We start from the raw sequence: 13,965 nt of genomic DNA on the forward strand, positions 1-13,965 counted from the left end.
AAAGTGGAGAAGTTAAAAACACTCACTAAATAATTCTCTTTAAATCAGAAGAAAAATGATTTTTTACAGTTAACAGTAAGATGCATGATGATTAATGTTTTCAACCTTGAGGGCAAACTCTGCCTGTTTAGTATGAATTTTTTATTTCTGTGTTTCAAGTGAAAAATATCCTGGGGTTCTTTTGAATTTCAAACAATTAGTCCAAATTCAAAATGTATTAGGCTAATTGTATATTTTAATCTAATTTTAATTTTCTTTGACTCTGAAACTGATAAGCTAGTATTTATTTGCTCTTGAAACCTTTCAAAGTTTATAATAATCTTATTTCTTTTAAATGGTTTTAATGTTTAATGGTAAAAGCCTGGCCCAAGGAAGAGATAACATTTAAGAACCATAGGAACTCATGGGGCCAGGGCATAAACCATCTATCTGGTCTACTCTCTTCCCATGAGTATGTATTATACACTATGGAATTTAGTGTGGGGCTTCCTACTCTGGGGGGCAATTCAATCAGATATAAGTGACAGACTAGGCAGATGTGAATGTCATTGTTAGCTGTACCACTAATTTCATAGAAAGACAAAGGAACCAATTTATATGATCTTTACATGAGGGAGTAAGAGGTAACTGCCTATTTTTCCTAGTAGGAACACAGGATACAGGATTGAGTCAGAATTCCCGCTCATTTGTGTTACTCTGGGCAAGTATAAATTTCCTCAATTGTTAAAAGTAGAAAATAAAACCTACTTTATTATGTGTACGTTAAAAACATTCTAGAAAGGTATACCACAGAAAAATAACTACTTATTTTAGGGCGGTGATTTTATTTGTCCTTTACCTTAGATAGATTTAAAAAAAATTTTTTTTATTGATTTCAAAGAGAGAGGAAGGAAGGGAGCCAAAGAGAAAGAGAGAGAGAAGCATTGATTTGTTGTTCCACTTATTTATGCGTTCATTGGTTGCTTCTTGTATGTGCCCTGACTGGAGATCAAACCTGCAACCTTGGTGTATAGAGATGATGCTCTAACCAACTGAGCTATCTGACCAGGGCTACCTTAGATAGAATTTAAATATTTTTATAACAAGAAAAACATATAACAATTTTATAAGATTATTTTAAAGTTGTGTCATTTAAAAAAATTTTTTTAATGTATCAATAAAGCTCCTTTTTGAAAAGGAATCTCACATGAAACTTCAGTACCTAAATATATGTAGGTGGAGCTGCCCTGCTGAGGTAGAGATGAGACTGCAAAGCTTCAGGCCTTGGGCCTTGCTGTCCCTCTCCAGGTGGCTCCCCAGGCACCTTCATGGAGCCCTGGGCACCAGGGAATCATGTTTGAAACCCACTTTGATATGGGTTAATGGAGACCACAAAGTAAAGGGCTCTTTAACACGGCCAGCCATGTAGCATTTACTCAAGTAATGCTAACTATTAATGTTATTATCTCTAATTGTTTTTATACTTCACTCTGAAAAAAAGTAGAATAATTTATGAGAAGGAAAATGAAATAACCATCCTTTCCTAGAAGAGCATTTACCAATTCACTGTCACAGAAGTACTCATTGGTGGGGCTGTGTTGCTGGTCCAGACTTTCTGTGTTGAGCCCAAACTGGCTGATCAGCCAGTGTTGGTGGTTCAGGATTCCATAGTTTCACTTCCTCTGATCCAAGTCATGCAGGTAAAGCAGTGCGGGGTGGCTGTAGTGTATTCAGCCCAGCTTGTGTCAAGCCTATTCAATCCTATTCATTTCACCGGGGGCTATCTGATGGCGCCCCTTGAAAGCTCAGCCTTGCCCAGTCTCTCACGATCAAACTTGACGCTTGGCAGAAGGAATGAAGGTCTACTTCACCTTTGGGGATGCAGCATCAATATTATGACTCCTTCTCTATCTTTAATCTTTCCCCTTAAATCTGAAAAGCAGGCTCCCATTGTGTGCTGGGGCTGCCCTGCAATGGCTCATGACAGCCACTTAATAATTATTTAGGAATTTTGCAAGTTAGTGGATGTTGCATAGGTAGCTTGAAATCATCATGTTGGGAGTTTTTACACTACGGAAATTGATTGGCAAACTCTAAATCACAGTCAAGTCTTTTCCCTGGAGAGCCAGTTAACCTCTAAGCATATCACTGGTTTAGGACTAGCCATCAACATGCTCCAGTTCTCATGACTGGATCTCCATTCTTCCCTGGGCCTGAGTTTCTGCCTTGATGTCATAAGATTTGGATCCTTCATTCTTGCCAGACTTCCATCCAGTGTCAGGAGTATGATCTATATCCCAGCTCTCAGATGAAATGCTGCTCTCATTTCCTGCTCCCAGATCTTTCCCAAGGCTTGCACAGCTAAAATTATGACTACATCACCATTCCCTAGTTTTTCTTATGTCGCTGGTCATGGGTCTTAAACCACCAAGTCTCGTCCTCTATTGTGTGTTATTAGATCCCATAATGCCTGTGCTCATGCTTATTTATTGAATTCCCCTTTAACTGGTGTGCTTTATCTCATAGTCTGGAATCCCTTTCAGTCTGTGGCTCTGGGTCTGTTTTGCCTTCCTTCAACCATTATTACTCTGTCTCCATTTACTGAAATAACTCAATATTCTTTCTGTAGAATTAGGAAAAAGTTTTGATTATACTCCACTTAGAAATCTTTTTCTATATTATTAGGCTCTAAATTATTTACATGCAATTTGTTAGTGGTTTTAATTTTAAAACCTAATTTAGCATTTTAATAAATAATAACATTTAATATCCATAATGAGGGTTCACCATATATAAAGTATTTAATTTCCTAGCACAGCACCTATATTTTCTCATAAAATAACTAACATTAATTGTTGCTCTCCATGTCCCAGACACTGTTCTGAGTGCTGTGCATGTATTAATTCACTTAATTTTACAGAATTCCTGTGAGACATGTAGTATTATCATTTCCACATTACAAATGAGAAAAGTGAGATAAAGAGAGGTCTTGCAGCTAACAAATGACAAGGTGATAATTTGAAAAGGAAACATGTGTCTCCATAGCCACCCTCTTAACCATTCTACTATCCTGCCTTTTCCTAAAATGAAGCACAGAGCTATTCCTTAGGAGAAACTCCATGGTCCTTTATTGTTAATGTTGGCAGCTCGCACCATATAGGGGAGACATGAGGAAGGTGTAACCCAACAGGAAATTCAGATTCAGGGAGAATTGGAGACATGAGTTGAAAGAGGATCATCCAACTATGTAGCATCACAAGCTGAAAAATAAGTACACAACCTCACTTTCTGTTGATTTTAGTTTATTTTTTCAGTTTTAACAATATTCAATTAGGCCAGCTATAGCAGATACAGAAAATTGGGGAAGGAATTGTATGCTGACTTAAGCAAAACATCTAACAAAATTCAATTCCTTTTTGTTATTTCGGGAAATATAAAATGCATATAAATAAACATGTTAATAATTATTTTACCTTATTAGTACATGTATACTATATAAATCTGTGTTCTATTATAATTTTATACTGTTTGATATAACTGAGGTTCTGGAATAACATTAAGGCTATGATACTTCTGAAAAAAATTCTTTAAGAGTATTTTACCATTTACCCTCAGAAAAGTAACACCAAATTATAACTATCCATGTCATAACATTTGGTATACTGAATAGGAAGGGATGAAATTAAATGCAACAAGACAAAGATAAAGAGGCAATAGCTCTTAATTCTAGAATATTTTCTGGAAAACTCACAAGAAAATAAACCTAGGAGCTTGAATGACCTCAGGAAACACCTGCATTTAAAAAGGGTGATTTCTATGAATCTTAAGAGCTACTCACTCTATAGCTCTAGCAAATAACTGAGTGATTCACTAAGTAATCCTAATTCCAATCATTTGTTTCACTCTGGGTATAACTTGGAGAAGCAGAAAAGGGAGGAAAGAAGGGAAAGGAAGGGAAGGGAAGAGGAGGGGAGGGAGGGGAGAGGGAATAGGGGAGAGGAGGGGGAGGAGAGGGAAAAGGAAATGCCAGTTTATGTGTAGGGCTTTTGTCCCCCTTGAGGCTCTTATCATATCTACTCATTTATGGAATTTGTAGAGAAAAACATGTGAAGACCATGGAAACATGTTAGGCAGTTGGAGTTTCTAAAATGTAATTTCTACTTTGGACCCTAAACTGGAGATAGACCCAGCAGCCCAGCAGTGAGCCTGGCCTTGGTTCATCATGTATGCCAGCCTGTGTTAACCCATGTCCTATATCTTATTGCCAGAAGAACAGTTGAAGGGAGTCTGTTGTTGTGTTGTGTTGTTTTTTCCCTCCCCTATGCATATTATCAGTGGGAGAAGTAGTTGGGCCACTTGGGTTATACTTAGATCTGCTCTGTCTAGCCCCAACAGATACTATTATCTTCAAATTCTAGATGAAGAAACTAAGACTTAGAAAAATGTAAATGGTGAAAACATATAGCTAATGTGTGGTGGATTTGAACTACAGACCAGGTATGCAGTTGCTCATGTTCGAAGAACTATTTCAGGCCACCTCTGTCATATTTTTATGAGTAGAAAATGTATGTCCATGGTACTCATGCTTGATTAATTTTTGTTGAATTGAATGAGAATGGGGGAAGGGCCCTGGCAAGCATTAGTGGCAGAAGCAAATCTTTTGTTCTTTTCCTTTTCTACCCTCAGTTGCACTTTTTTTTCCCCATTGCTCTCCAACCTGATGCCTGGGACCACCTGTCTCCAAGATGCTCAGGATCTTCTGCTTTGGTATTCTACCTCCTCCACTCAGCATCCACCACACCCCCACCCCATCTGTGCCTCAACTTCCTTTCTCCTTCACATGATAATGCCCTCCTCTTTGTCCTGGACTCTCAAGACACAAAATCCTGCTGCGTGATGGTCCTGCTGCCATCTATAGGGTATCAAACAATATCTGATTCAATTTAAATCAAGCATTTCCCAAAGGAAGAACTTCCACAGCTGAGAAGTATCTCAGAGGAGTTCCATTTTCAGGGAGGAATGCTGTGGCATGTTGAAACCAAATAGGCAGAAGCTTTAGTCCACTTATATAGAAGTCCACCCCAACACTGACATTTCTTTAAATATCCTCCAAGGATACTCGTCTTCAATGCTGCACACACAAAAATTCAGACCAAATATGCACACTGACATTTCCCCCCTACTTCCCTAGATACTTATAATATTTAAGGCCAAGCTGATGGCAAGACCCCCCTGAGAACGATGCTGCACCTCTGGGAGTTTGCCATGGAACAGCTGGCATTTCCTAATCTGCAGAAGAGTGCTGAACACGATGCTTTTGCAAAGTCTCCAGGGTTTCAGACAGCATGGAGCCCAGCGGAGCACTCTATTCAGACCAGATCCAAACCACCACAGAAGTCAAGTATATAAAAGACTGGACTCTCCTCTTTTTCTCCCATCTCCCAGCTACAAACTGCCATTTGCTTTGCAGGGGGCATTAAACAATGAATAATAACTGCTACCCCTGAGATTTTAGCATCAACAAAAATATTTTCATATCCTTGACCTCTTTTGGGCCTCACAAGTATCATTTTCTTACTTTTATTGGACCTGGGATTATGGTGAGGCTTTATATCTGGGATTATGGTGGGAATTTTTTCAAGGCCATCTGGCTACAGGTGTGACAGAATAATTTATTAAGATTTTACCTTGTGTTTTGTTTTTGTTTTTCCAACCCCATTTTGAGATGTTAGTCTGGCCTTTGTGATGTAGTCAAAATCAAAGTAACCCAAGGACAGTTTTTTTTTTCTGATCTTTTTTCTAACCTGAACTCTTTGAGGGGGTTACACCAGGGAAATGGAGAGAAGTGAGAAACATGGAGGGTAAGGGAATGATTGTTGCAGTGAGTATGAAAAGGAAGAGGGTTTCTCCACAAGAACAAGCAGCAGTGGTTTGGGATACCTTGAAATTGGTGCTCTTACTTCTCATAGAGCTGGGGTGCAAACAGGAATCAGGAGGAAATGACTGTGTAATCCCCCTGAGGAAGCTGGACCATAGGTACCAAAGTTTTCAGGCTCCACAAAGATACCCTGTCTAAGAAGACAGACACAGACCTGCCTCTGAGGGACCACATGGATTCAGACAAAAGCCATGTCAGGTGTAATCAGAAGCCAGAGAGGCCATCAGAAATGTCTGCTTGCATAAAATTCCAGAACATTTGTGTCATTCTGTACTTGGGAAAGACACCCAATAGTGACTATGATTAGACTTGGTGGGACAGGATTACTGACATTTAATTTGGTTTTAAGACTTGAGTTTGTTAGGTAAAATCTAAACCTATTAAGTGGAAGAGTTCTGGCTGTCTCTCCACACCACTTCTCACAATTGTATTGAAATGAATCTCAGTGAGGAAGATCCAGAAGAGCCATTGTTATGTATATTTGTGGCATGAAAGAGAAGTCCAGCACCTGTTTGTTTTTGCATTTTTTTCCATTTTTGCACTGTGGCCATTAACCACATTGTTCCTGGATGACTAGATCAATCAGCTGGTATCTGAGGTCTAGGATGACTGTGTGGACGTGGCCAAAGGCACCATTGGATCTACCGTGTGGACGTGGCCAAAGGCACCATTGGATTTCATGACACAGGAAGGCGATAGCTTTCTGTGGTGGTAATATACTTAAAAAACACACTGGAGGGAACTGCAGGGATTGTTTAAAAATATAATTGTTTATTGGATTTTCCTACTCCTTGAACATCTAATGTATTATAGACAGAATCATCTATATATACCCTCTGCCTTTTGATGGTGAAACAGAAATTTTATTGTTATGTTGTTTCACAGAAGAAAAATTTTTCATGATTCTTTGTTTCACTAAAAATTTTTGATCCCCAACTTAAATTAAGTTGAAGCTAAGAACTAGCCTATACATTTACATAAGGTATTTGGTCATTACACTATGAAAACAAAAACCAAAACTAAAAAGTGAAGTGGGTGTGTTAAACAGAAAAATCCCTGTTGCTAATCCCTCCATCTCTTCCTCCTTGTCTTCCCTCTTCAATATACAGACCTCAGAGAAACAGTGTAGAACCACAAATTACTGTGGGGTGCAACTCCCACTTAGTAATGACATCCCGTAAGTTAGCAAAAATCTGCCAACATCTGCAAACTCCTCTACAGAGTTGTGAGCCAGAGTTAAAAATCATGTGTGACAGTGCTGTGGAAAATACAATTGATTCCAGTCTGATTGTGTCAGTTCCAAACAGAGACAATATTGATGATGCTGAACAGTAATCTTATTGGGCTTGGACCCTACTGAACATTGGTCTTTGTCAACTCATTATTCCTATATCAGAGGGATCTTCCCAGATTGATCTTGCCAGCACCTCTTTATGTGTCTCACAAATCACAGGCAGATTTGAGAATTGCACAGTAATTGCTGAGCATTTTTCCCTTCTCTCCTTGCCTCACTCCCTGCCAGGAGACAGTGACTATATATTGCAAGTCATTGTCATATGAAAGGCCTTCTAACAAGGTAGAGTAGGGAGGTATGCAGTCCCTGGTGATGCCAGGAGCTATGGCCATACCACTGATGATTTTGGATTGGCAAAGTAAAGTATTAAATTCCGTTTTTCCCCCACTTTAGACAGTTAATTAGAGAGCTCCATGAACTTTTCAGAATTCTGAATCATTCCCTGTACCAAAGTTCAGCTGAGCACTTGAAGGGTCTAGTTGGGATGATTTGCATTGTCTCTGCATTTTTAGCAAGTTTTAAAGCATATTATCTCATCAGTAATGGTGGATGGTAGAAACAGGGCAATGGGTATACCATTTTGGACTAATGACATTTTCTTCTGTGATTTGGTCTGCTCTCCCTCTGGGCTAATTTGACATTCCCCTCTAGACATAAAAGCCTTCAGAAATCAGTTATTAGTTTAGATGATAATAAACCAAAATATAAATGGATTGCTGGTGTTCCCAGGTGGATTGGTTAGAATAAAGTTGGGCCTTTGTAATAGTGCTACAGCTAGTTTCCTTCCTGGGTCAGAGCCTCTGACAGGCCATGTGGATCTGTGTATTTTTGGATTCTCAAGCTAATTGGAAGGGAGCAGCACTAAGGCTGGTCCAGATCATGTCTTTTCAGAATGTGCATTTGACATCACAGATGTCCTCAATCATAAGAACTTGTCAGATGTTCTGAGAATTCATAACCCTTTGAATCAGCAATAGAAACTTAAGTTCCAACCATTGCAGAAAGGGCCTCTATCTTCTGTAGTTTAATCACCAGGAGCTGTGTGTGTGGTGTTTACACATATAGGAGATGGACACCAAGGCTGTTGGCTGACACAGTTTCTTCTAACTCCCTTTAGCTTTTACACTTTCTCCACTCAGTCCTGTATCTTATGAAGAGTTAAAAAGCTGAAATAAATAAACTTCAGCAAAAAGAAACCTTCTACATGCTTAATGCAAGTGAAGATCAGATACAATAAAATTTTTGTATAGTGTCTTGGAGGTTTCTGATGTTAAAAAACAAAATTCAGCTGAGTAAATTTGAAGATCTAATTGACTTTATTAAGCAATTCATCTATCAGGCAGCATCCCATCTAGCAACTAGAAGGGCGCTCTGAGAGGTTGTATAAAATGGAAAGTTTTTATAGAAGAAGGGTGAGGCAAGGGAGCTATTAATGAGAGAAAGGGTTATTTTGGAGCCAGGACATTTTTGGGGGGTGGGGGGAGAATTGGCCTAGTTTTATCATACAACTTGCTTTTCCTTTCTATGGAGGATAGATAGAGCCCGTGTAACAGATTATCTCATTGGTTTTAACCAGAAAATTCCAGACTGGTTCATTAAGATTACGTTTCTGGGAGAGGCTGAAACTGCAATTAGATAATTAAATCAAGTATTAAATCCAGGTTTGGGTATCATGAGCTTTTAGCATGAGTGACACCACTTTGGGCCTGTGGTTTTCTCTTTAACACTGTCAATGCTGCTTGTGGAATTAGCAGAATCACAGATACTGTGACTTCTTTCTTGCTGTCTGTCATTTCTGGAGTCAGTAGTGTCCTCTTGGCAGGAGCTATTCCTATACGACAAACTCCATCATGAGACTGTTTTGTGATGCCCTGATGTTGTTTGGAGACGCTGAAAGCTGTGCGCCTCTCCACTCTACTCCTTACACTGAATTGTTCTCTACTCCCCACTCTATGCCAGAAACTATAGTTGGCTGAGAGTTCATATGATGAATCAGCCTAAATGAAACTCAATTTTGCTCCACTGATTTAACTCTATTTACTTTTTATATCTCTCTTGGGTGGAGAAGCTAATTGAGTGTTGAAGTTTGAAGTCCTCCTGCTGGGGTGGCAGGCTGCATGGGGAGGTAAAAATAAACAAAAGATAGTTAATTGTGTCGGCAGATCAAGCTTAATTATTCCAGCAGAACATTAAAGTAAGATTTACACCAGAGGATTGACAGAGCAGATAACGGAGAGTTGACTGTTTAGAATCCATTTGACATTACAATCAGAGGGTCACCAGAGGTGAGGGTAAGGGCATAACCATGTTGTTTCCTCCCTCCCTTTCATGAACACTTTTATATGGGCAAAAACAGCACAACTTGGTCACAGTGGTCAGCCGGGAAGATAAACGGAGTAACAAGTAGTTGGATGAGGGGAGCATCTCAAGGCTCCTCTTTGTCTTGGTTTAGGTGAGAAGACTGTGTCTTATATTATCTTTATTTTGGTTTAGGTGAGCATCTTGGTGTTCCTGAGCAGCTGAATATGTGAAGGGACACTGGACTGAGAAGTTGTGTCTTATTCAACACTATTGATTCATCACGAAAGAACAAAATATCTCTTTCTCTCTGTCTTCAAAAGTTGGTAGACATCAGCACATTAAGAAAGCTTGATCACTGACAGCAGCGGTCCCTTGAATTATTGGAATATGCTGTGTAATTACATAGTGGTTTGAATGCTCAAGAAATCATCCTGAATCATCATTAAAAGAAAATCAGAAAATACTAATGTTTAACCAAATAACAACAACAACAAAAAGCCCATGCCTAAAATATCATTTTTTTTTTTGCCCATTTTCATTTGAGGAGTAAAATTTTATTATTTGTTTCTGGTAATGTCTCATGCCTTCTTTGTGACAGCTGCCTTAAATATATAATATATATATATTATAATATAACATGTATATAAAATATGTGCAATGTTATATATTATATATAAATAAGCATAATATATAGGTAATTATTGAAAACAAGATAATCTGGGGTCAGAGAAGGGGGGGAGTCTTGGCATGATTCCCTTAGGCATGAGGTTAATGCTGCCATGATCTAAAGTACAGTTGAGGCTGTTGGGTAAAGGAGCAGGTGCTTCTGGCCTACATGTTTTAAAAAATGAGATACAGAAGACTTTATAATGTTTAGAAAATTTAATGGTGGCTTTGATCTTATTCCAAGATGGTCATTTTATAGGGGGAACTAAAGAACAAAATAAAAATTATATAGTTCTCAAAAGACCCAGTTCAGAAAGGTCTGTTAAAAATATTTCTTGAACTCACCTAAATGAATGAGTCCTTCAGTGCCCTTCACACAGGCCTGAGTATCAAAAAGATGCCATAAAATTCTTGCTTTGAGGACAACAGTTTTTACATTAGGAATCAAGACTAACTTCAGGAGTGTTGCTGTTTCGTGCAGTTGTACAGGGCCCCACGGTTGGTTAATGCTCTGCTGTTGCCATTTTGAGATCCTTCATAATTTTTTAACGAAGAGCCCCACGTTTTCCCTCTCCCCTGGGCCCCACACATTATGTAGTCGGTTCTATTAGGAACCTTTGATTTGTTTTCACACTAAGTCGCTTTCTTCCTCCTTCCATTCTTTTCGAGTAGGAGGAAGCAGAGATACACGCAGGGAGTTGTTTGGCCTTTAAGCGGGTCTCACATCCAGCTCTCGTGTCCAGCACCCAGAAGGGCCCAGCATCATGTTCCAGGTCACACATAGAACCATCACATGACTCATCAAAGCCCCTTCCCAGTGCTCTTGATAATACTCTTCCAGTGGGACCAGTCAACCTTTTTACCCTTTAATGTAACAATTATTTTTCATTTAAAACTAGACTTCCCATTCACATGAAAATTACTTACAATAAATAAAAATAGTACCCTTTCTCCTTTGAAAACTATAAACTAAAATAAATCTGAAACCTCATAATATTCCTTAAATAAAGACAGGAAGAACATTGCCAGAGCAAATAGCCACCCTTTACACACACGCACACACACACACACACACACACACACACACACACACACACAAAAGGCCGTTCTAATTTCTAAACCTTGCCTACCGTTGTACCATTTGCAGATGTTAAATGGAAGTTATTTTATTTCTGAAAATATTTGGCAAGATGATTGTCAGGACTTCATTCCTTAGGGAGCAAATCTAGGATGTCGTTGATAGTGTTGTCAGTCCATAAGGTGGGGCTTCAACCCTGGCTTTGTCCAAGTGGGCTGTCCTTGGAAGCCCCCTCCCAGCCCTTCTCTCTATGGTGTTCAGCATCACGCTGCGGAGCCTCCCAACAATTACTGTTCCCACTTTGCAAATATTTGCATGATTAATTTTTCCTGATGTGTGTATTTCCAACCATGAGTACAAACAGCTTTTCATTTCAAACAAGAGAGGAGGCACCCTGAAGGGCAAGATCATACATTTTTATGAAGTTGCTGCTGTGGAAATTTATAATTTTTGCAGAAATTTTCACTTTTTTTTACTAGGGCAAAATGAAAATTTAATACCTGTGAAAACTACTTTTCATTTTAATAAAATAAAGTGACAGCAAGAATAAAACATATTTATATTCTTATAATTTTAGAGGAGAGCCCATACTCTATTCTCTTTACGTTTACACAGCACCTTTCCCAACAGTAGTAGGTGCTTATAATTTTGAGACTTGTGTGTACCTCTATTCCTATGAGAAAGGACTCCTGGGCAGCTCCACAAGTTATGAACATAATAAACCAAGGAAATAAAACCTAGGTTATTAAACACTTTGAGAAGCCCCTGATGTGAGGAATCAAGGCCAGGATTTTTTTGCTAATGAGGAAATCATCAAGACAGAGAAAGCATTTGCTTTTCACAAACGTAGGAAAACAGAACTTCCCTTTTGTCAGGTTCTAGAAAAATAAGTGCCATTTGTTTTGAGTTTACATTTTGAGTTACCAAGAAAATGTAAGAGTCTGTGACTTTTTAATCCAAGAGTATTTGACCATTTAAATTATTTTAGAAGTTTTAACGTAGGTGACTAATCGAAATGTTTTTCTAAAGGCAAGACAGTGTTTTTCAAGGTGTGGTTCTCACCGCCTACTGCAGGTGCATGAAAAGACTTTAGGTGCTACAGGGAAGAATGGTTTTTTTTTAACTGTGAACATATTTTAATGAGTAATTGAATGTGTATATGTTGTGTGCGTGCATGTGTGTGTGTGTGTGTGTGTGTAATGTCAACTAGCACACCAACCTGAACTTTTAGCAACCTGTTAGTACCTTAGAAATACTCAGCATCCCACCTCACCATCTTCGCACTGTACTCATGGCCCATCCCTCATTGAGACCGTAGCCTCCTAGTGACTTCTCGACTTGCCTCCCTGCAAGTGATCCTTCTCAGAGGAATCGTAGAGAAGCTTTAAAAACCTAGGTTCAATCCTGTCATTTAAAGTTATATCCTGATTTTGTCAGCTCCAAATCTCCTGGTGGCTTCCCATCTCGCTAATAATTTAAGTCAATGTCCTTGCTATGGCCCACAGCCCTGCCATTTCTTCCCTTTGGCTACTTGCCCAACTTCATCTCCTGCCACTCTCTTCTTTCTCTCTTCTCCAGCTTCCTTGCTCTTTCCCAATCATGCTGAATATAAGATGTTTTAGGGCCTTTGGAGTTCCTTGTCTTTCCTCTATCTAGACTTCACTTTCCCAAGCTATCCACATGGCTGTCTTCCTCACTGAATTAAGCCTCTGCTCAAATGCCACCTGGTTTGGCCCCTTCCCTGGTGCCTTCCCTCTCTATATCTCCTTACCCTGCTTTGTGTTTCTCCACAGCTGTTGTGCCCAGAAGGAATGGCCTCCATTTGTCATCCCAGCCTGTATCTACACCCTTTGCCACGTAACTTAGTAATCTCTCACCCAGATGCTGGGGTTGGCTATAGGACTCGCTTTGGCCAATGTAATGTTAACAGATAGGATGCAGGCAGGCTCTTGAAAGTGCTTGTGTTCATTTCTGCTGGACTGTCACGCCTGCAGTTTCTGTGAATGCATGCTGGAGGCTAAGCTTGCGGCAGAGGTCCGGATCGCCCGTCAGCCCCCGCGGCAGCGTTCCAGGTCTGCCCACAGCTGGCTGATGTTTGGCTATATGAGCCAATACAGCAGAGACTGGAAGAGCTAATAGCCAAGCCCTAAATAAATGAGCCACAGACATGGAGGAAATAAATGCTTATTATTTTTAAGACACTCAGTATTGGAGTGCTTTGTTATGCTGTATTATTATGGCAAAATATAGCCCACATATCCCCTGATGACATATTACATTTTTTAAATTTACCTACACCAGACTATAGAAGAAATGCTCTGTCAGTTATAGTTACTTTTAATGGATGAGGTTTGGCACATAGAAAATATTCATTTAATATGTTTGTTAAACTCAGTGCATTTTATGGATAATAGAGCTTAGGGTAAATATATCATCGATCGTGCGGTGGTAATCCACCTAGCCACGCAGATTGCAGTTGCAGTTGTAAGATGCTCTAGAGTTTTGGGATTGAGCAATCATGATGTTGGGCTGGTCCACTAATTTAACTCTATTAGAGTTTGGTAAACACTGTCTTAAGGTACTGGGATGTTATGTAATATCACATTTCTATGTAGTCAAGCAGAGGTAGCAATTTGTAGCTGCTTTTATTGGAACTTCCACAGACATTTCCTCTAATTCTGAACTCTGTCAAGTATGAAACGAGCATAG

This window comes from Miniopterus schreibersii (genome assembly GCF_964146895.1).
Source record: "Miniopterus schreibersii genome assembly, chromosome: 1".
Classification (NCBI taxonomy): domain Eukaryota; kingdom Metazoa; phylum Chordata; class Mammalia; order Chiroptera; family Miniopteridae; genus Miniopterus; species Miniopterus schreibersii.